This window comes from Chiloscyllium plagiosum, unplaced genomic scaffold (genome assembly GCF_037043375.1).
Source record: "Chiloscyllium plagiosum isolate Xiang-an unplaced genomic scaffold, Cpla_swu_hap1 HiC_scaffold_33, whole genome shotgun sequence".
Lineage (NCBI taxonomy): Eukaryota > Metazoa > Chordata > Chondrichthyes > Orectolobiformes > Hemiscylliidae > Chiloscyllium > Chiloscyllium plagiosum.
The window spans coordinates 21,332,949-21,355,687 of NW_028270171.1; the positions used below are offsets into that span (position 1 = coordinate 21,332,949).

A 22,739-nucleotide genomic window follows, 5' to 3' on the forward strand; every position below is an offset into this window, starting at 1 on the left:
AAACCAGCTGGTGGCCGCCATGCTGTGGTACCGGCTGGTCACTTTGGTCCCTCCTCTTGGCTTTGTCGCTGGCATCCAGAGAACGTTGGTCGATTTCTTCTGGGACAAAAAGATGCACTGGGTCGCCGCGCAGGTTCTGAGTCTCCCTATTGAGGAGGGCGGTCAGTCGCTGGTGTGCGCCCGCACCCAGGTCGCGACGTTCCGCCTTCAGACCTTGCGGCGATACCTTTACGTCGAGCCTCCTCCTAGATGGTGCGCCCTGGCGACGTATTTTTTCCGCCAGGTGCGTAACCTCAACTACGACACGCAGCTCCTGTTCGTCGACCGTGACGGTTTGCAGGTCGCCCTCAAGACGCTGCCTGTCTTTTACCAGGACCTGATCACTGTCTGGAACATGGTCGAATCGCGTCGCGCCTACCCTCCGGCTGGAGTAGCGGCTGTCGTCAGGGAGCCGTTGCTCAGGAATCCGCACCTCCGTACTCGCGGGTTCGAGTGGCTGTCGGAGGGGAGGGCCGCGGCGGCGAGGGCGACCAGGGTCGGGGACGTGCTGGGTGCCGGGGGCCTGGGCTGGACGCTGCCGCAGGACATAGCAGGCAGGGCAGCGGTAGACGTCCGGTACGTGGCCACCGCCATCCGACGCCTCAAAACGGCGGTGCTCGGACCCGACGCAGTGCACCAGTTGGAGGATGCTCAGGTGTGCGGTGGGATCCCGTCCGCGCTCACCCCAGCCCGGACGGAATTTCACATTGGCCCCAAGGTCCCGTACTTCCCGCGGGAGCCTGTGCCCCACAACCTGAGCCGCCTCCGAAATTTTAATTTTGTCCCTTTTTAAGGATGTAAAAAGGCAGGCCCTGTACAGACTGCTGCTGCACACCGTCCACCTCTTCTCCCTCATCCACCGTCCGGACACGCCTTGGCGTGCCCATTTGCCACCGGGCGGTGGGGATCCCCAGTGGAGGGCTCTCTACGCGGGAGTCCTCCCCCTTTCTCTCGGGGATCTGGGGTGGAGGGTGCTGCACGCAGCAGTCCCCTGCAACCGCAGATTGCGGTGGTTCACGGACTCCCAGCCCAACTGCTTGTTCTGTGGCGCTGTGGAGTCCATGGACCACGTGTATATTGGGTGTGGGCGTTTGCACTCCCTTTTTGATTTTCTTAAAAACCTTCTCCTCTGCTTTTGGTTGCACTTCAGTCCCACGCTCCTGATCTTTGGGCACCCGGTACGGAGGAGGGAGGGCAGGTCTGAAGACCTCCTCGTGGGCCTGCTCCTGGCCTGGCCAAACTGGCCATCAACAGGTCCAGGCAGCGGGCCATGGAGGGGGTCGTTAGGGCCGACCTCCTGCCCCTCTTCCACGGTTACGTTAGAGCCCGGGTGTCCTTGGAGAAGGAGCACGCGGTGTCAACCACACCCTGGAGTTGTTCAGGGAGAGGTGGGCATGCAGGGAGTGGAGTGCATTATATCCCCCTCCAACTCTATTTTGATGTAGTCCCTGCCCTCCCCTTCACTGTTTGATCACACAGCACTGCCCTTTGATGTGAAGGGCAGTGTTTGTCACTGGCCACCCGGGTGTTTCCTTTCTTCCTGGAAAAAAACCCATCTGGTTCCTTTTAAGGAAGGAAATCGGCCATCCTTACCTGGTCTGACCTACGTGTGACTCCAGACCCACAGCAAGTGCCCAAATACCCCTCTGGCTAATTAGGGATGGCAATAAGTTCTGGCTCAGCCAGCAACACCCTCATTCCCGTGAATGAATGTAAAAACAAGGTTTTGAGCTCTTCAAGTAGTAAAGGAGTCATGAGGTGATGCTCTGCAGAATGCTGAGACACATTCCAGGCTGAACAAAGCAAAACCTATTGGACAAGAGGAAGAAATATCTGTAGACTGGCTAGCACCTGGGGGACTCCAATCCTGTCGTCATTACAACCTTAGTCTAACCATGGACAGAGGAGCTGATCTCCAGAGGTGAGGTGAAAGTGGTAGAATTTGACTGAATGTGGCATCACCTGGCCCGAAGGAAGGCAGCTGTGGTTATTGGAGGTCAGTCATCTCCTCAAGGAGAGAGTGAGGCCCGCAGATGCTGGAGATCAGAGTCGAAGAGTGTGGCGCTGGAAAAGCACAGCCGGTCAGGCAGCATCCGAGGAGCAGGAGAGTCAACGTTACGGGCATAAGCCCTTCATCAGTTTTCCAAATCAGAAAGAACTGGAGATCTGAAACCAAGCTGCACGACGTCTTCAGCGCCCCTGCAGATGGAGCGCAGCGTAGATACACCTGGTCACGGGCAGACGGGTCTATCCGCTCAAGGATAGATTACCTGTTTGTGTCCCGAACGCTCTCGGTCAGATCCACCGACGTCAAGCCGGTGTTCTTCTCCGACCACTGCCTCCTGCTGGCCGACTGTCACCTACAGGACGAGCAGCGGGCTGGTAAGGGAACGTGGAAGCTGAACACCAAGCTGTTGACCCCGGGAAACATTAAGGAGCTCAAGAGGGACTATGCAGGTTGGAGAACCGTGAAGTCCCTCTTTGAGTCTCCAGCAGACTGGTGGGAAACAGTAAAAGGGAACATCAAGAGGTTCTTCATCCTCAAAGGTGTTCAGGAGGTGAGAGAGAGACAGGGAAAACTGTCCCAGCTCCAGGAAAGTATGCAGAACCTGCTCCTGCTGCAGACGATGGGGGTGGACGTCACGGAGGACCTCAAGGAGGTGAAGGGCCAGCAAGCCTCGCTCTTTGCTTCGGAGGCCTCCAAGATAATCTTCCGGTCCAGGGTCTGCTCGATGGAGCAGGACGAGACGTGCTCACGTTTCTTCTTCCAGAAGGTGCACAAAGAGAGCTCTGTGCTTAGCAGCCTGAAGGAAGAAGATGGCTCGCTAACGTCATCCCAGGCTGACGTCATGAGGATCAGTAAATCCTTCTATGCCAGTCTGTATGACGCGAAGCCGACCGACAGCGCGGCCTCCCAGTCGTTCCTGTCCTCTATCACGGAGGTCCTAGACGACGGAACACGAGAGAGGCTGGACCAGCCACTATCTCTGGACGAGCTGACCAAGGCCCTCGAGTCCTTCGAAAAGAATAAAACTCCCGGAAGCGACGGCTTACCGGTCGAGCTCTATTCCGCTCTGTGGGACTTGATTGGCCAGGACCTGCTGGAGGTGTATGTCAGTATGCTTCGGGCAGGTACCATGAGTGAATCCATGAGGAAAGGCATCATCACCCTCGTCTACAAGCGGAAGGGGGAGAGGGAGGAACTCAAAAATTGGAGACCAATCTCACTGTTGAATACGGATTACAAAATTCTGTCAAAGATAATCGCCAACCGGGTCAGGTCTGCTCTGGGATCGGTGATTCACCCTGACCAAACCTGTGCTGTACCGGGCAGGAAGATCGCTGAGAGTCTCGCACTCCTCAGGGATACGATCGCCTACGTGCAGGACAGGGGGGTGGACACCTGCCTCATCAGCCTGGACCAGGAGAAAGCCTTTGACAGGATATCGCATACATATATGAGGGATGTCCTCTCCAAAATGGGCTTCGGGGAGGGATTCGCTAATTGGATCAGACTGCTCTACACCAACATTGTCAGTGCAGTCTCAATCAATGGGTGGGAATCAGATAGCTTCCCAGTCAGATCTGGAGTCAGGCAGGGCTGCCCTCTCTCTCCTGCCTTGCTTGTGTGCTGCATAGAGTCATTTGCCGAGTCCATCAGGAAGGATGCGAGCCTGAGAGGGGTGACTATTCCTGGCAGCGGGGGCCTGCAGGTTAAGGCCTCCCTGTACATGGATGACGTCGCCGTTTTCTGCTCGGATCCGCTGTCCGTGGGCAGACTCATGTGCATATGTGACCAGTTCGAACGGGCCTCGGGGGCCAAGGTAAACCGAGGCAAGAGTGAGGCCATGCTCTTCGGGAACTGGGCCGACCGATCCTCGATCCCCTTCACCGTCAGGACTGACCACCTGAAGGTGCTGGGTATTTGGTTCGGGGGGCCGGGGCGTGCGCCAAGTCTTGGGAGGAGCGTATCAGGAAGGTGAGGCAGAAACTGGGCAGATGGGAGCAACGGTCGCTCTCCATCGCGGGAAAAAACCTGGTCATCAGGTGTGAGGCACTGTCATTGCTGTTATACTTGGCACAGGTCTGGCCTATCCCCAGAACCTGTGCCGCTGCAGTCACCCGGGCCATCTTCCACTTCGTGTGGAGATCAAAGATGGACCGGGTCCGAAGGGACTCGCTGTACAAAGATCTGGGCAACGGGGGAAAAAATACACCCAATGCCACCCTCACCCTGATGGCCACCTTTGTGTGTGGCTGCATCAAGCTGTGCGTGGATCCCTGGTATGCAAACACCAAGTGTCACTACGTACTGAGGTTCTACCTGTCCCCGGTGTTGCGAAGGATGGGCCTGGCCTCGCTGCCGCGGAACGCTCCGAGTAGTTGGACCGTTCCATATCACCTGTCCTTCGTGGAGAAGTTTATGAAGAAAAACACCTTTGACCACAAGTCCATCAGGAAGTGGTCAGCACGTAGTGTCCTTGAGACCCTTCGGGAAAAGGAGAGGGCAGATCCTGTCGAGCAGTTCCCTGAGCAGACTGTCAAAGCCATTTGGCAGAATGCCTCATCGCCAGAACTTTCCAACAAGCACCAAGACATGGCTTGGCTGGTGGTGAGAAGGGCTCTGCCTGTGAGATCCTTTATGCACGCCCGGACTCTCAGCCGCACCGCACGCTGCCCTCGAAGCGGCTGCGGGGGGGACGAGACTGTCACACACCTCCTTCTGGAATGTGCCTATGCAGAGGAAGTCTGGAGAGGAATGCAGTGGTGTCTGTCGAGGTTCGTCCCGAGCAGCGCCGTGACGCGGGACTCCGTGCTCTACGGTCTGTTCCCTGGGACGCACACTGAGACGAACATCAACTGTGCCTGGAGGATCATCAACTCGGTGAAGGACGCTCTCTGGGTGGTCCGAAACCTGTTGATCTTCCAGCTGAAGGAGTTGACCCCGACTGAGTGTTGCAGACTGGCACATTCCAAGGTCCAGGACTACGTGTTGAGGGACGCGCTGAAGCTTGGGGCAGCTGCCGCCAAGGCGCGGTGGGGAAAGACCACCGTCTAACATCTGCCTGCCTAAAGAAGAACAGGGGGCCCACGCAGTTATTTGGGCTCCGCTGGCGTCTGAGCTCAATGTAATCGCACTAACCTGTGAATAGGAATGATTACCCTGTTCCGACACGCAAAGAAATGGAATGTTTACAGAATGATGACATGTCCAATTGTATAGATTAAATATATATGAATAAAGTATATTTTTGAAATTAAAAAAAAGTTTCTGTTCTTATCAGTTTAATCGCTGATATCTCCCGAACGTGGGAGTGTTTGTATTAAATGGATTTTTGGAGCAGGGAGATGGCTTAAGGGCTTGCTCTGTCCCCTCCATGTATCAGCCTGGTATTGCAGTGTTTCCAGGAATGGTGCAGCCAATGCCTACTAGCCAAGTTCAAAAGCAGGTTAATGGAATGTGAATCTCTTGCCTTTGCTAGTTTGCCGTGTTGATTGCAGTGATTGTTCCATCTCTTGTCTTTTCAGTTGCATGAAACTATCATCTTTTGTTACCAGTTTTCTGTCTTATGATCCTGCTCTGCAGTTACCTGACGAAGGTGCAGCACGCTGAAAGCCAGGACAGGGTAACCCCCATATCCGCGGCCCGAACGTGCTACAGGGAACATTCTGAAACCAGGGGGCTGCCAGGAAGGTAACTTTCCAATTTAAATGAATGGGTTTGCCCCTATCCGCCGTTTCGGTCTTCTGCGGTCGGTCTTGGAACGTATCCCACCGATGGTACGGCGGGGGTGGTGGTGACTGCTGTACTTCCAAATAACCCCGTTGAGCTGTAACCTGGTGTTGTGGGATTTTTAACACAGTCAAATCAGGTTGTGGGATCCCATAACTCAGCCAATGTCAAATGGCTATCAGATCAGCCCCCACGACCCCTTCCCCACACCCACCGACGCATCAAATTTATCCGAATATTTTCTTGAACAAGAAAGAAATGGCTTTGGTCTGTTTCCTGAATAGAGTGAAACCCCCATCTCTGTTTGTTTCTTCGCAAACTACTATACGGAAGCAACCTGCTTTAGTGGCTATGCCTGCACGTAAAGATTATTCACACAGACGATCGCCCGAGGCTGGAACTCACTTCAGCTCCCTGGTGCCACGAGGCAGCCGTACTAACCACTGAGCCACCGTGCCACCCGTACGATTTGGAATGGTTTGTCATCATTTGTGGTGCAAGTAGCAAAATAGTTGTCAGTTTGTCAACTGGATCGGCTTCAAATGTTCTCAGCGATCTGCAGTAATGTGGACGGAGAGGTCAAATCGAGCTGCTTGTGGCGATGAGGTGCACTTGCAGCGTGACCTGTTTACATAGGGAGATCAGCTCCCTCCCCATTCTACACAGAGAGTCGGATACAAGTAGAGAGGATATTGAAAGTGGACGATAAAGAAAGGGTGCACGGACGTAATTCACTTTTCACAACTTTTCAGATTGATGTGGAATGCCAAGGAGCGAATCCTGTACGTGAGGGAAACAATGATTCGCATCAATGGGCAAGCGACACGAACACAAGGGGAGGAAATGAATAGGATCTTTCTGTCAAGGCCAACATTTCTTGCCCATCCCGAGATCACCCTGGTGGTGAGCTGCTCTCTCGAACCGCTGCAGTCCATGTGCTGTCGGTAGCCCCGCGATGCTGTTTGGGCGGGGATTCCAGATTTTGACCCAGTGACACCGGAGGAACAACGATATATTTGCAATTCAGGACAGCGAGTGCCTCGGGAAAGAACTTGCGAATGGTGGTGTTCCCACGGATCTGCTGCCGTCATCCCTCAAGGCTGTGTTGGCCATGGGTTTGGAAGGTTGCTGCCCGAGGAATTCTGGTGAATCTTGTAGATGCCGGGGAAATGACCCTGCCGCCGCTGCTGCTGCTGCTGTCCCCGATCACCGGGAGAATGACCCTGCTGCTGTCCCCGATCACCGGGAGAAACCTCTCTGCAGTCGACCTGACGTGCGCTTCCATGGCGGCTCCAGCCCGTGCCATCTGATTGGTCGTCAGCGCGATCTACGCGGCTAGGTAACAGATGGACAGAAAACCACGGGGAAAGCACAGCGACTGCTGCAAAGTGACCTTCCGATCTGGTCGGAAATCTTGGAAGGTACACGGTCAGGGAATAAACGAACTTTGAATATCATCAACCTGATGGAAAGGATTGTCGGCAAATATGACCCCCACCGTTGGAGTATTGATGTGCTATCGCTTCTCGGCCTTTTGGCTCGGAATATGTGTAGTTTCTGTTCTTATCAGTTTAATCGCTGATATCTCCCGAACGTGGGAGTGTTTGTATTAAATGGATTTTTGGAGCAGGGAGATGGCTTAAGGGCTTGCTCTGTCCCCTCCATGTATCAGCCTGGTATTGCAGTGTTTCCAGGAATGGTGCAGCCAATGCCTACTAGCCAAGTTCAAAAGCAGGTTAATGGAATGTGAATCTCTTGCCTTTGCTAGTTTGCCGTGTTGATTGCAGTGATTGTTCCATCTCTTGTCTTTTCAGTTGCATGAAACTATCATCTTTTGTTACCAGTTTTCTGTCTTATGATCCTGCTCTGCAGTTACCTGACGAAGGTGCAGCACGCTGAAAGCCAGGACAGGGTAACCCCCATATCCGCGGCCCGAACGTGCTACAGGGAACATTCTGAAACCAGGGAAGGTAACTTTCCAATTTAAATGAATGGGTTTGCCCCTATCCGCCGTTTCGGTCTTCTGCGGTCGGTCTTGGAACGTATCCCACCGATGGTACGGCGGGGGTGGTGGTGACTGCTGTACTTCCAAGTAACCCCGTTGAGCTGTAACCTGGTGTTGTGGGATTTTTAACACAGTCAAATCAGGTTGTGGGATCCCATAACTCAGCCAATGTCAAATGGCTATCAGATCAGCCCCCACGACCCCTTCCCCACACCCACCGACGCATCAAATTTATCCGAATATTTTCTTGAACAAGAAAGAAATGGCTTTGGTCTGTTTCCTGAATAGAGTGAAACCCCCATCTCTGTTTGTTTCTTCGCAAACTACTATACGGAAGCAACCTGCTTTAGCGGCTATGCCTGCACGTAAAGATTATTCACACAGACGATCGCCCGAGGCTGGAACTCACTTCAGCTCCCTGGTGCCACGAGGCAGCCGTACTAACCACTGAGCCACCGTGCCACCCGTACGATTTGGAATGGTTTGTCATCATTTGTGGTGCAAGTAGCAAAATAGTTGTCAGTTTGTCAACTGGATCGGCTTCAAATGTTCTCAGCGATCTGCAGTAATGTGAACGGAGAGGTCAAATCGAGCTGCTTGTGGCGATGAGGTGCACTTGCAGCGTGACCTGTTTACATAGGGAGATCAGCTCCCTCCCCATTCTACACAGAGAGTCGGATACAAGTAGAGAGGATATTGAAAGTGGACGATAAAGAAAGGGTGCACGGACGTAATTCACTTTTCACAACTTTTCAGATTGATGTGGAATGCCAAGGAGCGAATCCTGTACGTGAGGGAAACAATGATTCGCATTTATGGGCGAGCGACACGAACACAAGGGGAGGAAATGAATAGGATCTTTCTGTCAAGGCCAACATTTCTTGCCCATCCCGAGATCACCCTGGTGGTGAGCTGCTCTCTCGAACCGCTGCAGTCCATGTGCTGTCGGTAGCCCCGCGATGCTGTTTGGACGGGGATTCCAGATTTTGACCCAGTGACACCGGAGGAACAACGATATATTTGCAATTCAGGACAGCGAGTGCCTCGGGAAAGAACTTGCGAATGGTGGTGTTCCCACGGATCTGCTGCCGTCATCCCTCAAGGCTGTGTTGGCCATGGGTTTGGAAGGTTGCTGCCTGAGGAATTCTGGTGAATCTTGTAGATGCCGGGGAAATGACCCTGCCGCCGCCGCTGCTGCTGCTGTCCCCGATCACCGGGAGAATGACCCTGCTGCTGTCCCCGATCAGCGGGAGAAACCTCTCTGCAGTCGACCTGACGTGCGCTTCCATGGCGGCTCCGGCCCGTGCCATCTGATTGGTCGTCAGCGCGATCTACGCAGCTACGTAACAGATGGACAGAAAACCACGGGGAAAGCACAGCGACTGCTGCAAAGTGATCTTCCGATCTGGTCGGAAATCTTGGAAGGTCCACGGTAAGGGAATAAACGAACTTTGAATATCATCAAACTGATGGAAAGGATAGTCGGCAAATATGACCCCCACCGTTGGAGTATTAATGTGCTATCGCTTCTCGGCCTTTTGGCTCGGAATATGTGTAGTTTCTGTTCTTATCAGTTTAATCGCTGATATCTCCCGATCGTGGGAGTGTTTGTATTAAATGGATTTTTGGAGCAGGGAGATGGCTTAAGGGCTTGCTCTGTCTCCTCCATGTATCAGCCTGGTATTGCAGTGTTTCCAGGAATGGTGCAGCCAATGCCTACTAGCCAAGTTCAAAAGCAGGTTAATGGAATGTGAATCTCTTGCCTTTGCTAGTTTGCCGTGTTGATTGCAGTGATTGTTCCATCTATTGTCTTTTCAGTTGCATGAAACTATCATCTTTTGTTACCAGTTTTCTGTCTTATGATCCTGCTCTGCAGTTACCTGACGAAGGTGCAGCACGCTGAAAGCCAGGACAGGGTAACTCCCATATCCGCGGCCCGAACGTGCTACAGGGAACATTCTGGAACCAGGGGGCTGCCAGGGAGGTAACTTTCCAATTTAAATGTATGGGTTTGCCCCTATCCGCCGTTTCGGTCTTCTGCGTTCGGTCTTGGAACGTATCCCACCGATGGTACGGCGGTGGTGGGGCGGGGGGTAGCTGGTGGTGACTGCTGTACTTCCAAGTAACCCCGTTGAGCTGTAACCTGGTGTTGTGGGATTTTTAACACAGTCAAATCAGGTTGTGGGATCCCATAACTCAGCCAATGTCAAATGGCTATCAGATCAGCCCCCACAACCCCTACCCCACACCCACCGACGCATCAAATTTATCCGAATATTTTCTTGAACAAGAAAGAAATGGCTTTGGTCTATTTCCTGAATAGAGTGAAACCCCCATCTCTGTTTGTTTCTTCGCAAACTACTATACGGAAGCAACCTGCTTTAGTGGCTATGCCTGCACGTAAAGATTATTCACACAGACGATCGCCCGAGGCTGGAACTCACTTCAGCTCCCTGGTACCACGAGGCAGCCGTACTAACCACTGAGCCACCGTGCCACCCGTACGATTTGGAATGATTTGTCATCATTTGTGGTGCAAGTAGCAAAATAGTTGTCAGTTTGTCAACTGGATCGGCTTCAAATGTTCTCAGCGATCTGCAGTAATGTGAACGGAGAGGTCAAATCGAGCTGCTTGTGGCGATGAGGTGCACTTGCAGCGTGACCTGTTTACATAGGGAGATCAGCTCCCTCCCCATTCTACACAGAGAGTCGGATACAAGTAGAGAGGATATTGAAAGTGGACGATAAAGAAAGGGTGCACGGACGTAATTCACTTTTCACAACTTTTCAGATTGATGTGGAATGCCAAGGAGCGAATCCTGTACGTGAGGGAAACAATGATTCGCATTTCTGGGCGAGCGACACGAACACAAGGGGAGGAAATGAATAGGATCTTTCTGTCAAGGCCAACATTTCTTGCCCATCCCGAGATCACCCTGGTGGTGAGCTGCTCTCTCGAACCGCTGCAGTCCATGTGCTGTCGGTAGCCCCGCGATGCTGTTTGGGCGGGGATTCCAGATTTTGACCCAGTGACACCGGAGGAACAACGATATATTTGCAATTCAGGACAGCGAGTGCCTCGGGAAAGAACTTGCGAATGGTGGTGTTCCCACGGATCTGCTGCCGTCATCCCTCAAGGCTGTGTTGGCCATGGGTTTGGAAGGTTGCTGCCTGAGGAATTCTGGTGAATCTTGTAGATGCCGGGGAAATGACCCTGCCGCCGCCGCCGCCGCCGCCGCTGCTGCTGCTGTCCCCGATCACCGGGAGAATGACCCTGCTGCTGTCCCCGATCAGCGGGAGAAACCTCTCTGCAGTCGACCTGACGTGCGCTTCCATGGCGGCTCCGGCCCGTGCCATCTGATTGGTCGTCAGCGCGATCTACGCAGCTACGTAACAGATGGACAGAAAACCACGGGGAAAGCACAGCGACTGCTGCAAAGTGATCTTCCGATCTGGTCGGAAATCTTGGAAGGTCCACGGTAAGGGAATAAACGAACTTTGAATATCATCAAACTGATGGAAAGGATAGTCGGCAAATATGACCCCCACCGTTGGAGTATTAATGTGCTATCGCTTCTCGGCCTTTTGGCTCGGAATATGTGTAGTTTCTGTTCTTATCAGTTTAATCGCTGATATCTCCCGATCGTGGGAGTGTTTGTATTAAATGGATTTTTGGAGCAGGGAGATGGCTTAAGGGCTTGCTCTGTCTCCTCCATGTATCAGCCTGGTATTGCAGTGTTTCCAGGAATGGTGCAGCCAATGCCTACTAGCCAAGTTCAAAAGCAGGTTAATGGAATGTGAATCTCTTGCCTTTGCTAGTTTGCCGTGTTGATTGCAGTGATTGTTCCATCTATTGTCTTTTCAGTTGCATGAAACTATCATCTTTTGTTACCAGTTTTCTGTCTTATGATCCTGCTCTGCAGTTACCTGACGAAGGTGCAGCACGCTGAAAGCCAGGACAGGGTAACCCCCATATCCGCGGCCCGAACGTGCTACAGGGAACATTCTGGAACCAGGGGGCTGCCAGGAAGGTAACTTTCCAATTTAAATGTATGGGTTTGCCCCTATCCGCCGTTTCGGTCTTCTGCGTTCGGTCTTGGAACGTATCTCACCGATGGTACGGCGGTGGTGGGGCGGGGGGTAGCTGGTGGTGACTGCTGTACTTCCAAGTAACCCCGTTGAGCTGTAACCTGGTGTTGTGGGATTTTTAACACAGTCAAATCAGGTTGTGGGATCCCATAACTCAGCCAATGTCAAATGGCTATCAGATCAGCCCCCACAACCCCTACCCCACACCCACCGACGCATCAAATTTATCCGAATATTTTCTTGAACAAGAAAGAAATGGCTTTGGTCTATTTCCTGAATAGAGTGAAACCCCCATCTCTGTTTGTTTCTTCGCAAACTACTATACGGAAGCAACCTGCTTTAGTGGCTATGCCTGCACGTAAAGATTATTCACACAGACGATCGCCCGAGGCTGGAACTCACTTCAGCTCCCTGGTACCACGAGGCAGCCGTACTAACCACTGAGCCACCGTGCCACCCGTACGATTTGGAATGATTTGTCATCATTTGTGGTGCAAGTAGCAAAATAGTTGTCAGTTTGTCAACTGGATCGGCTTCAAATGTTCTCAGCGATCTGCAGTAATGTGAACGGAGAGGTCAAATCGAGCTGCTTGTGGCGAAGAGGTGCACTTGCAGCGTGACCTGTTTACATAGGGAGATCAGCTCCCTCCCCATTCTACACAGAGAGTCGGATACAAGTAGAGAGGATATTGAAAGTGGACGATAAAGAAAGGGTGCACGGACGTAATTCACTTTTCACAACTTTTCAGATTCAAGTGGAATGCCAAGGAGCGAATCCTGTACGTGAGGGAAACAATGATTCGCATTTCTGGGCGAGCGACACGAACACAAGGGGAGGAAATGAATAGGATCTTTCTGTCAAGGCCAACATTTCTTGCCCATCCCGAGATCACCCTGGTGGTGAGCTGCTCTCTCGAACCGCTGCAGTCCATGTGCTGTCGGTAGCCCCGCGATGCTGTTTGGGCGGGGATTCCAGATTTTGACCCAGTGACACCGGAGGAACAACGATATATTTGCAATTCAGGACAGCGAGTGCCTCGGGAAAGAACTTGCGAATGGTGGTGTTCCCACGGATCTGCTGCCGTCATCCCTCAAGGCTGTGTTGGCCATGGGTTTGGAAGGTTGCTGCCTGAGGAATTCTGGTGAATCTTGTAGATGCCGGGGAAATGACCCTGCCGTCGCCGCCGCCGCCGCCGCTGCTGCTGCTGTCCCCGATCACCGGGAGAATGACCCTGCTGCTGTCCCCGATCAGCGGGAGAAACCTCTCTGCAGTCGACCTGACGTGCGCTTCCATGGCGGCTCCGGCCCGTGCCATCTGATTGGTCGTCAGCGCGATCTACGCAGCTACGTAACAGATGGACAGAAAACCACGGGGAAAGCACAGCGACTGCTGCAAAGTGATCTTCCGATCTGGTCGGAAATCTTGGAAGGTCCACGGTAAGGGAATAAACGAACTTTGAATATCATCAAACTGATGGAAAGGATAGTCGGCAAATATGACCCCCACCGTTGGAGTATTAATGTGCTATCGCTTCTCGGCCTTTTGGCTCGGAATATGTGTAGTTTCTGTTCTTATCAGTTTAATCGCTGATATCTCCCGATCGTGGGAGTGTTTGTATTAAATGGATTTTTGGAGCAGGGAGATGGCTTAAGGGCTTGCTCTGTCCCCTCCATGTATCAGCCTGGTATTGCAGTGTTTCCAGGAATGGTGCAGCCAATGCCTACTAGCCAAGTTCAAAAGCAGGTTAATGGAATGTGAATCTCTTGCCTTTGCTAGTTTGCCGTGTTGATTGCAGTGATTGTTCCATCTATTGTCTTTTCAGTTGCATGAAACTATCATCTTTTGTTACCAGTTTTCTGTCTTATGATCCTGCTCTGCAGTTACCTGACGAAGGTGCAGCACGCTGAAAGCCAGGACAGGGTAACTCCCATATCCGCGGCCCGAACGTGCTACAGGGAACATTCTGGAACCAGGGGGCTGCCAGGGAGGTAACTTTCCAATTTAAATGTATGGGTTTGCCCCTATCCGCCGTTTCGGTCTTCTGCGTTCGGTCTTGGAACGTATCCCACCGATGGTACGGCGGTGGTGGGGCGGGGGGTAGCTGGTGGTGACTGCTGTACTTCCAAGTAACCCCGTTGAGCTGTAACCTGGTGTTGTGGGATTTTTAACACAGTCAAATCAGGTTGTGGGATCCCATAACTCAGCCAATGTCAAATGGCTATCAGATCAGCCCCCACAACCCCTACCCCACACCCACCGACGCATCAAATTTATCCGAATATTTTCTTGAACAAGAAAGAAATGGCTTTGGTCTATTTCCTGAATAGAGTGAAACCCCCATCTCTGTTTGTTTCTTCGCAAACTACTATACGGAAGCAACCTGCTTTAGTGGCTATGCCTGCACGTAAAGATTATTCACACAGACGATCGCCCGAGGCTGGAACTCACTTCAGCTCCCTGGTACCACGAGGCAGCCGTACTAACCACTGAGCCACCGTGCCACCCGTACGATTTGGAATGGTTTGTCATCATTTGTGGTGCAAGTAGCAAAATAGTTGTCAGTTTGTCAACTGGATCGGCTTCAAATGTTCTCAGCGATCTGCAGTAATGTGAACGGAGAGGTCAAATCGAGCTGCTTGTGGCGATGAGGTGCACTTGCAGCGTGACCTGTTTACATAGGGAGATCAGCTCCCTCCCCATTCTACACAGAGAGTCGGATACAAGTAGAGAGGATATTGAAAGTGGACGATAAAGAAAGGGTGCACGGACGTAATTCACTTTTCACAACTTTTCAGATTGATGTGGAATGCCAAGGAGCGAATCCTGTACGTGAGGGAAACAATGATTCGCATTTCTGGGCGAGCGACACGAACACAAGGGGAGGAAATGAATAGGATCTTTCTGTCAAGGCCAACATTTCTTGCCCATCCCGAGATCACCCTGGTGGTGAGCTGCTCTCTCGAACCGCTGCAGTCCATGTGCTGTCGGTAGCCCCGCGATGCTGTTTGGGCGGGGATTCCAGATTTTGACCCAGTGACACCGGAGGAACAACGATATATTTGCAATTCAGGACAGCGAGTGCCTCGGGAAAGAACTTGCGAATGGTGGTGTTCCCACGGATCTGCTGCCGTCATCCCTCAAGGCTGTGTTGGCCATGGGTTTGGAAGGTTGCTGCCTGAGGAATTCTGGTGAATCTTGTAGATGCCGGGGAAATGACCCTGCCGCCGCCGCCGCCGCCGCCGCTGCTGCTGCTGTCCCCGATCACCGGGAGAATGACCCTGCTGCTGTCCCCGATCAGCGGGAGAAACCTCTCTGCAGTCGACCTGACGTGCGCTTCCATGGCGGCTCCGGCCCGTGCCATCTGATTGGTCGTCAGCGCGATCTACGCAGCTACGTAACAGATGGACAGAAAACCACGGGGAAAGCACAGCGACTGCTGCAAAGTGATCTTCCGATCTGGTCGGAAATCTTGGAAGGTCCACGGTAAGGGAATAAACGAACTTTGAATATCATCAAACTGATGGAAAGGATAGTCGGCAAATATGACCCCCACCGTTGGAGTATTAATGTGCTATCGCTTCTCGGCCTTTTGGCTCGGAATATGTGTAGTTTCTGTTCTTATCAGTTTAATCGCTGATATCTCCCGATCGTGGGAGTGTTTGTATTAAATGGATTTTTGGAGCAGGGAGATGGCTTAAGGGCTTGCTCTGTCCCCTCCATGTATCAGCCTGGTATTGCAGTGTTTCCAGGAATGGTGCAGCCAATGCCTACTAGCCAAGTTCAAAAGCAGGTTAATGGAATGTGAATCTCTTGCCTTTGCTAGTTTGCCGTGTTGATTGCAGTGATTGTTCCATCTATTGTCTTTTCAGTTGCATGAAACTATCATCTTTTGTTACCAGTTTTCTGTCTTATGATCCTGCTCTGCAGTTACCTGACGAAGGTGCAGCACGCTGAAAGCCAGGACAGGGTAACTCCCATATCCGCGGCCCGAACGTGCTACAGGGAACATTCTGGAACCAGGGGGCTGCCAGGGAGGTAACTTTCCAATTTAAATGTATGGGTTTGCCCCTATCCGCCGTTTCGGTCTTCTGCGTTCGGTCTTGGAACGTATCCCACCGATGGTACGGCGGTGGTGGGGCGGGGGGTAGCTGGTGGTGACTGCTGTACTTCCAAGTAACCCCGTTGAGCTGTAACCTGGTGTTGTGGGATTTTTAACACAGTCAAATCAGGTTGTGGGATCCCATAACTCAGCCAATGTCAAATGGCTATCAGATCAGCCCCCACAACCCCTACCCCACACCCACCGACGCATCAAATTTATCCGAATATTTTCTTGAACAAGAAAGAAATGGCTTTGGTCTATTTCCTGAATAGAGTGAAACCCCCATCTCTGTTTGTTTCTTCGCAAACTACTATACGGAAGCAACCTGCTTTAGTGGCTATGCCTGCACGTAAAGATTATTCACACAGACGATCGCCCGAGGCTGGAACTCACTTCAGCTCCCTGGTACCACGAGGCAGCCGTACTAACCACTGAGCCACCGTGCCACCCGTACGATTTGGAATGATTTGTCATCATTTGTGGTGCAAGTAGCAAAATAGTTGTCAGTTTGTCAACTGGATCGGCTTCAAATGTTCTCAGCGATCTGCAGTAATGTGAACGGAGAGGTCAAATCGAGCTGCTTGTGGCGATGAGGTGCACTTGCAGCGTGACCTGTTTACATAGGGAGATCAGCTCCCTCCCCATTCTACACAGAGAGTCGGATACAAGTAGAGAGGATATTGAAAGTGGACGATAAAGAAAGGGTGCACGGACGTAATTCACTTTTCACAACTTTTCAGATTGATGTGGAATGCCAAGGAGCGAATCCTGTACGTGAGGGAAACAATGATTCGCATTTCTGGGCGAGCGACACGAACACAAGGGGAGGAAATGAATAGGATCTTTCTGTCAAGGCCAACATTTCTTGCCCATCCCGAGATCACCCTGGTGGTGAGCTGCTCTCTCGAACCGCTGCAGTCCATGTGCTGTCGGTAGCCCCGCGATGCTGTTTGGGCGGGGATTCCAGATTTTGACCCAGTGACACCGGAGGAACAACGATATATTTGCAATTCAGGACAGCGAGTGCCTCGGGAAAGAACTTGCGAATGGTGGTGTTCCCACGGATCTGCTGCCGTCATCCCTCAAGGCTGTGTTGGCCATGGGTTTGGAAGGTTGCTGCCTGAGGAATTCTGGTGAATCTTGTAGATGCCGGGGAAATGACCCTGCCGCCGCCGCCGCCGCCGCTGCTGCTGCTGTCCCCGATCACCGGGAGAATGACCCTGCTGCTGTCCCCGATCAGCGGGAGAAACCTCTCTGCAGTCGACCTGACGTGCGCTTCCATGGCGGCTCCGGCCCGTGCCATCTGATTGGTCGTCAGCGCGATCTACGCAGCTACGTAACAGATGGACAGAAAACCACGGGGAAAGCACAGCGACTGCTGCAAAGTGATCTTCCGATCTGGTCGGAAATCTTGGAAGGTCCACGGTAAGGGAATAAACGAACTTTGAATATCATCAAACTGATGGAAAGGATAGTCGGCAAATATGACCCCCACCGTTGGAGTATTAATGTGCTATCGCTTCTCGGCCTTTTGGCTCGGAATATGTGTAGTTTCTGTTCTTATCAGTTTAATCGCTGATATCTCCCGATCGTGGGAGTGTTTGTATTAAATGGATTTTTGGAGCAGGGAGATGGCTTAAGGGCTTGCTCTGTCCCCTCCATGTATCAGCCTGGTATTGCAGTGTTTCCAGGGATGGTGCAGCCAATGCCTACTAGCCAAGTTCAAAAGCAGGTTAATGGAATGTGAATCTCTTGCCTTTGCTAGTTTGCCGTGTTGATTGCAGTGATTGTTCCATCTATTGTCTTTTCAGTTGCATGAAACTATCATCTTTTGTTACCAGTTTTCTGTCTTATGATCCTGCTCTGCAGTTACCTGACGAAGGTGCAGCACGCTGAAAGCCAGGACAGGGTAACCCCCATATCCGCGGCCCGAACGTGCTACAGGGAACATTCTGGAACCAGGGGGCTGCCAGGGAGGTAACTTTCCAATTTAAATGTATGGGTTTGCCCCTATCCGCCGTTTCGGTCTTCTGCGTTCGGTCTTGGAACGTATCCCACCGATGGTACGGCGGTGGTGGGGCGGGGGGTAGCTGGTGGTGACTGCTGTACTTCCAAGTAACCCCGTTGAGCTGTAACCTGGTGTTGTGGGATTTTTAACACAGTCAAATCAGGTTGTGGGATCCCATAACTCAGCCAATGTCAAATGGCTATCAGATCAGCCCCCACAACCCCTACCCCACACCCACCGACGCATCAAATTTATCCGAATATTTTCTTGAACAAGAAAGAAATGGCTTTGGTCTATTTCCTGAATAGAGTGAAACCCCCATCTCTGTTTGTTTCTTCGCAAACTACTATACGGAAGCAACCTGCTTTAGTGGCTATGCCTGCACGTAAAGATTATTCACACAGACGATCGCCCGAGGCTGGAACTCACTTCAGCTCCCTGGTACCACGAGGCAGCCGTACTAACCACTGAGCCACCGTGCCACCCGTACGATTTGGAATGGTTTGTCATCATTTGTGGTGCAAGTAGCAAAATAGTTGTCAGTTTGTCAACTGGATCGGCTTCAAATGTTCTCAGCGATCTGCAGTAATGTGAACGGAGAGGTCAAATCGAGCTGCTTGTGGCGAAGAGGTGCACTTGCAGCGTGACCTGTTTACATAGGGAGATCAGCTCCCTCCCCATTCTACACAGAGAGTCGGATACAAGTAGAGAGGATATTGAAAGTGGACGATAAAGAAAGGGTGCACGGACGTAATTCACTTTTCACAACTTTTCAGATTCAAGTGGAATGCCAAGGAGCGAATCCTGTCCGTGAGGGAAACAATGATTCGCATTTCTGGGCGAGCGACACGAACACAAGGGGAGGAAATGAATAGGATCTTTCTGTCAAGGCCAACATTTCTTGCCCATCCCGAGATCACCCTGGTGGTGAGCTGCTCTCTCGAACCGCTGCAGTCCATGTGCTGTCGGTAGCCCCGCGATGCTGTTTGGGCGGGGATTCCAGATTTTGACCCAGTGACACCGGAGGAACAACGATATATTTGCAATTCAGGACAGCGAGTGCCTCGGGAAAGAACTTGCGAATGGTGGTGTTCCCACGGATCTGCTGCCGTCATCCCTCAAGGCTGTGTTGGCCATGGGTTTGGAAGGTTGCTGCCTGAGGAATTCTGGTGAATCTTGTAGATGCCGGGGAAATGACCCTGCCGCCGCCGCTGCTGCTGCTGTCCCCGATCACCGGGAGAATGACCCTGCTGCTGTCCCCGATCAGCGGGAGAAACCTCTCTGCAGTCGACCTGACGTGCGCTTCCATGGCGGCTCCGGCCCGTGCCATCTGATTGGTCGTCAGCGCGATCTGCGCGGCTAGGTAACAGATGGACAGAAAACCACGGGGAAAGCACAGCGACTGCTGCAAAGTGATCTTCCGATCTGGTCGGAAATCTTGGAAGGTACACGGTAAGGGAATAAACGAACTTTGAATATCATCAAGCTGATGGAAAGGATAGTCGGCAAATATGACCCCCACCGTTGGAGTATTAATGTGCTATCGCTTCTCGGCCTTTTGGCTTGGAATATGTGTAGTTTCTGTTCTTATCAGTTTAATCGCTGATATCTCCCGAACGTGGGAGTGTTTGTATTAAATGGATTTTTGGAGCAGGGAGATGGCTTAAGGGCTTGCTCTGTCCCCTCCATGTATCAGCCTGGTATTGCAGTGTTTCCAGGAATGGTGCAGCCAATGCCTACTAGCCAAGTTCAAAAGCAGGTTAATGGAATGTGAATCTCTTGCCTTTGCTAGTTTGCCGTGTTGATTGCAGTGATTGTTCCATCTATTGTCTTTTCAGTTGCATGAAACTATCATCTTTTGTTACCAGTTTTCTGTCTTATGATCCTGCTCTGCAGTTACCTGACGAAGGTGCAGCACGCTGAAAGCCAGGACAGGGTAACCCCCATATCCGCGGCCCGAACGTGCTACAGGGAACATTCTGGAACCAGGGGGCTGCCAGGAAGGTAACTTTCCAATTTAAATGAATGGGTTTGCCCCTATCCGCCGTTTCGGTCTTCTGCGGTCGGTCTTGGAACGTATCCCACCGATGGTACGGCGGGGGTGGTGGTGACTGCTGTACTTCCAAATAACCCCGTTGAGCTGTAACCTGGTGTTGTGGGATTTTTAACACAGTCAAATCAGGTTGTGGGATCCCATAACTCAGCCAATGTCAAATGGCTATCAGATCAGCCCCCACAATCCCTTCCCCACACCCACCGACGCATCAAATTTATCCGAATATTTTCTTGAACAAGAAAGAAATGGCTTTGGTCTGTTTCCTGAATAGAGTGAAACCCCCATCTCTGTTTGTTTCTTCGCAAACTACTATACGGAAGCAACCTGCTTTAGTGGCTATGTCTGCACGTAAAGATTATTCACACAGACGATCGCCCGAGGCTGGAACTCACTTCAGCTCCCTGGTGCCACGAGGCAGCCGTACTAACCACTGAGCCACAATGCCACCCGTACGATTTGGAATGGTTTGTCATCGTTTGTGGTGCAAGTAGCAAAATAGTTGTCAGTTTGTCAACTGGATCGGCTTCAAATGTTCTCAGCAATCTGCAGTAATGTGAACGGAGAGGTCAAATCGAGCTGCTTGTGGCGATGAGGTGCGCTTGCAGCGTGACCTGTTTACATAGGGAGATCAGCTCCCTCCCCATTCTACACAGAGAGTCGGATACAAGTAGAGAGGATATTGAAAGTGGACGATAAAGAAAGGGTGCACGGACGTAATTCACTTTTCACAACTTTTCAGATTGATGTGGAATGCCAAGGAGCGAATCCTGTACGTGAGGGAAACAATGATTCGCATTTATGGGCGAGCGACACGAACACAAGGGGAGGAAATGAATAGGATCTTTCTGTCAAGGCCAACATTTCTTGCCCATCCCGAGATCACCCTGGTGGTGAGCTGCTCATCGAACCGCTGCAGTCCATGTGCTGTCGGTAGCCCCGCGATGCTGTTTGGGCGGGGATTCCAGATTTTGACCCAGTGACACCGGAGGAACAACGATATATTTGCAATTCAGGACAGCGAGTGCCTCGGGAAAGAACTTGCGAATGGTGGTGTTCCCACGGATCTGCTGCCGTCATCCCTCAAGGCTGTGTTGGCCATGGGTTTGGAAGGTTGCTGCCCGAGGAATTCTGGTGAATCTTGTAGATGCCGGGGAAATGACCCTGCCGCCGCCGCTGCTGCTGCTGTCCCCGATCAGCGGGAGAATGACCCTGCTGCTGTCCCCGATCAGCGGGAGAAACCTCTCTGCAGTCGACCTGACGTGCGCTTCCATGGCGGCTCCGGCCCGTGCCATCTGATTGGTCGTCAGCGCGATCTGCGCGGCTAGGTAACAGATGGACAGAAAACCACGGGGAAAGCACAGCGACTGCTGCAAAGTGATCTTCCGATCTGGTCGGAAATCTTGGAAGGTACACGGTAAGGGAATAAACGAACTTTGAATATCATCAAGCTGATGGAAAGGATAGTCGGCAAATATGACCCCCACCGTTGGAGTATTAATGTGCTATCGCTTCTCGGCCTTTTGGCTCGGAATATGTGTAGTTTCTGTTCTTATCAGTTTAATCGCTGATATCTCCCGAACGTGGGAGTGTTTGTATTAAATGGATTTTTGGAGCAGGGAGATGGCTTAAGGGCTTGCTCTGTCCCCTCCATGTATCAGCCTGGTATTGCAGTGTTTCCAGGAATGGTGCAGCCAATGCCTACTAGCCAAGTTCAAAAGCAGGTTAATGGAATGTGAATCTCTTGCCTTTGCTAGTTTGCCGTGTTGATTGCAGTGATTGTTCCATCTATTGTCTTTTCAGTTGCATGAAACTATCATCTTTTGTTACCAGTTTTCTGTCTTATGATCCTGCTCTGCAGTTACCTGACGAAGGTGCAGCACGCTGAAAGCCAGGACAGGGTAACCCCCATATCCGCGGCCCGAACGTGCTACAGGGAACATTCTGGAACCAGGGGGCTGCCAGGAAGGTAACTTTCCAATTTAAATGAATGGGTTTGCCCCTATCCGCCGTTTCGGTCTTCTGCGGTCGGTCTTGGAACGTATCCCACCGATGGTACGGCGGGGGTGGTGGTGACTGCTGTACTTCCAAATAACCCCGTTGAGCTGTAACCTGGTGTTGTGGGATTTTTAACACAGTCAAATCAGGTTGTGGGATCCCATAACTCAGCCAATGTCAAATGGCTATCAGATCAGCCCCCACAATCCCTTCCCCACACCCACCGACGCATCAAATTTATCCGAATATTTTCTTGAACAAGAAAGAAATGGCTTTGGTCTGTTTCCTGAATAGAGTGAAACCCCCATCTCTGTTTGTTTCTTCGCAAACTACTATACGGAAGCAACCTGCTTTAGTGGCTATGTCTGCACGTAAAGATTATTCACACAGACGATCGCCCGAGGCTGGAACTCACTTCAGCTCCCTGGTGCCACGAGGCAGCCGTACTAACCACTGAGCCACAATGCCACCCGTACGATTTGGAATGGTTTGTCATCGTTTGTGGTGCAAGTAGCAAAATAGTTGTCAGTTTGTCAACTGGATCGGCTTCAAATGTTCTCAGCAATCTGCAGTAATGTGAACGGAGAGGTCAAATCGAGCTGCTTGTGGCGATGAGGTGCGCTTGCAGCGTGACCTGTTTACATAGGGAGATCAGCTCCCTCCCCATTCTACACAGAGAGTCGGATACAAGTAGAGAGGATATTGAAAGT

At 51.7% G+C, this 22,739-nt stretch overlaps 8 non-coding genes and 1 pseudogene across 8 annotated transcripts; all 9 read left to right on the forward strand.

Annotated features, from left to right (window-relative positions):
- The first annotated feature begins 5,285 nt into the window (after positions 1-5,285).
- On the forward strand, positions 5,286-5,464 carry LOC148141246 (U2 spliceosomal RNA; annotated as a pseudogene).
- Positions 5,465-7,291: 1,827 nt separating this feature from the next.
- LOC148141247 (U2 spliceosomal RNA) lies at positions 7,292-7,483 on the forward strand. Its single transcript, XR_015752609.1, has one exon. It is a non-coding gene; the product is annotated as a U2 spliceosomal RNA (small nuclear RNA).
- A 1,817-nt stretch (positions 7,484-9,300) lies between these two features.
- LOC148141248 (U2 spliceosomal RNA) lies at positions 9,301-9,492 on the forward strand. The gene has a single exon (XR_015752717.1). It is a non-coding gene; the product is annotated as a U2 spliceosomal RNA (small nuclear RNA).
- A 1,855-nt stretch (positions 9,493-11,347) lies between these two features.
- On the forward strand, positions 11,348-11,539 carry LOC148141249 (U2 spliceosomal RNA). The gene has a single exon (XR_015752718.1). It is a non-coding gene; the product is annotated as a U2 spliceosomal RNA (small nuclear RNA).
- A 1,855-nt stretch (positions 11,540-13,394) lies between these two features.
- On the forward strand, positions 13,395-13,586 carry LOC148141250 (U2 spliceosomal RNA). The gene has a single exon (XR_015752715.1). It is a non-coding gene; the product is annotated as a U2 spliceosomal RNA (small nuclear RNA).
- A 1,855-nt stretch (positions 13,587-15,441) lies between these two features.
- On the forward strand, positions 15,442-15,633 carry LOC148141251 (U2 spliceosomal RNA). The gene has a single exon (XR_015752716.1). It is a non-coding gene; the product is annotated as a U2 spliceosomal RNA (small nuclear RNA).
- Positions 15,634-17,485: 1,852 nt separating this feature from the next.
- LOC148141252 (U2 spliceosomal RNA) lies at positions 17,486-17,677 on the forward strand. The gene has a single exon (XR_015752719.1). It is a non-coding gene; the product is annotated as a U2 spliceosomal RNA (small nuclear RNA).
- Positions 17,678-19,520: 1,843 nt separating this feature from the next.
- Positions 19,521-19,712, forward strand: LOC148141253 (U2 spliceosomal RNA). The gene has a single exon (XR_015752591.1). It is a non-coding gene; the product is annotated as a U2 spliceosomal RNA (small nuclear RNA).
- Positions 19,713-21,538: 1,826 nt separating this feature from the next.
- On the forward strand, positions 21,539-21,730 carry LOC148141254 (U2 spliceosomal RNA). Its single transcript, XR_015752610.1, has one exon. It is a non-coding gene; the product is annotated as a U2 spliceosomal RNA (small nuclear RNA).
- The last annotated feature ends 1,009 nt before the right edge of the window (positions 21,731-22,739 follow it).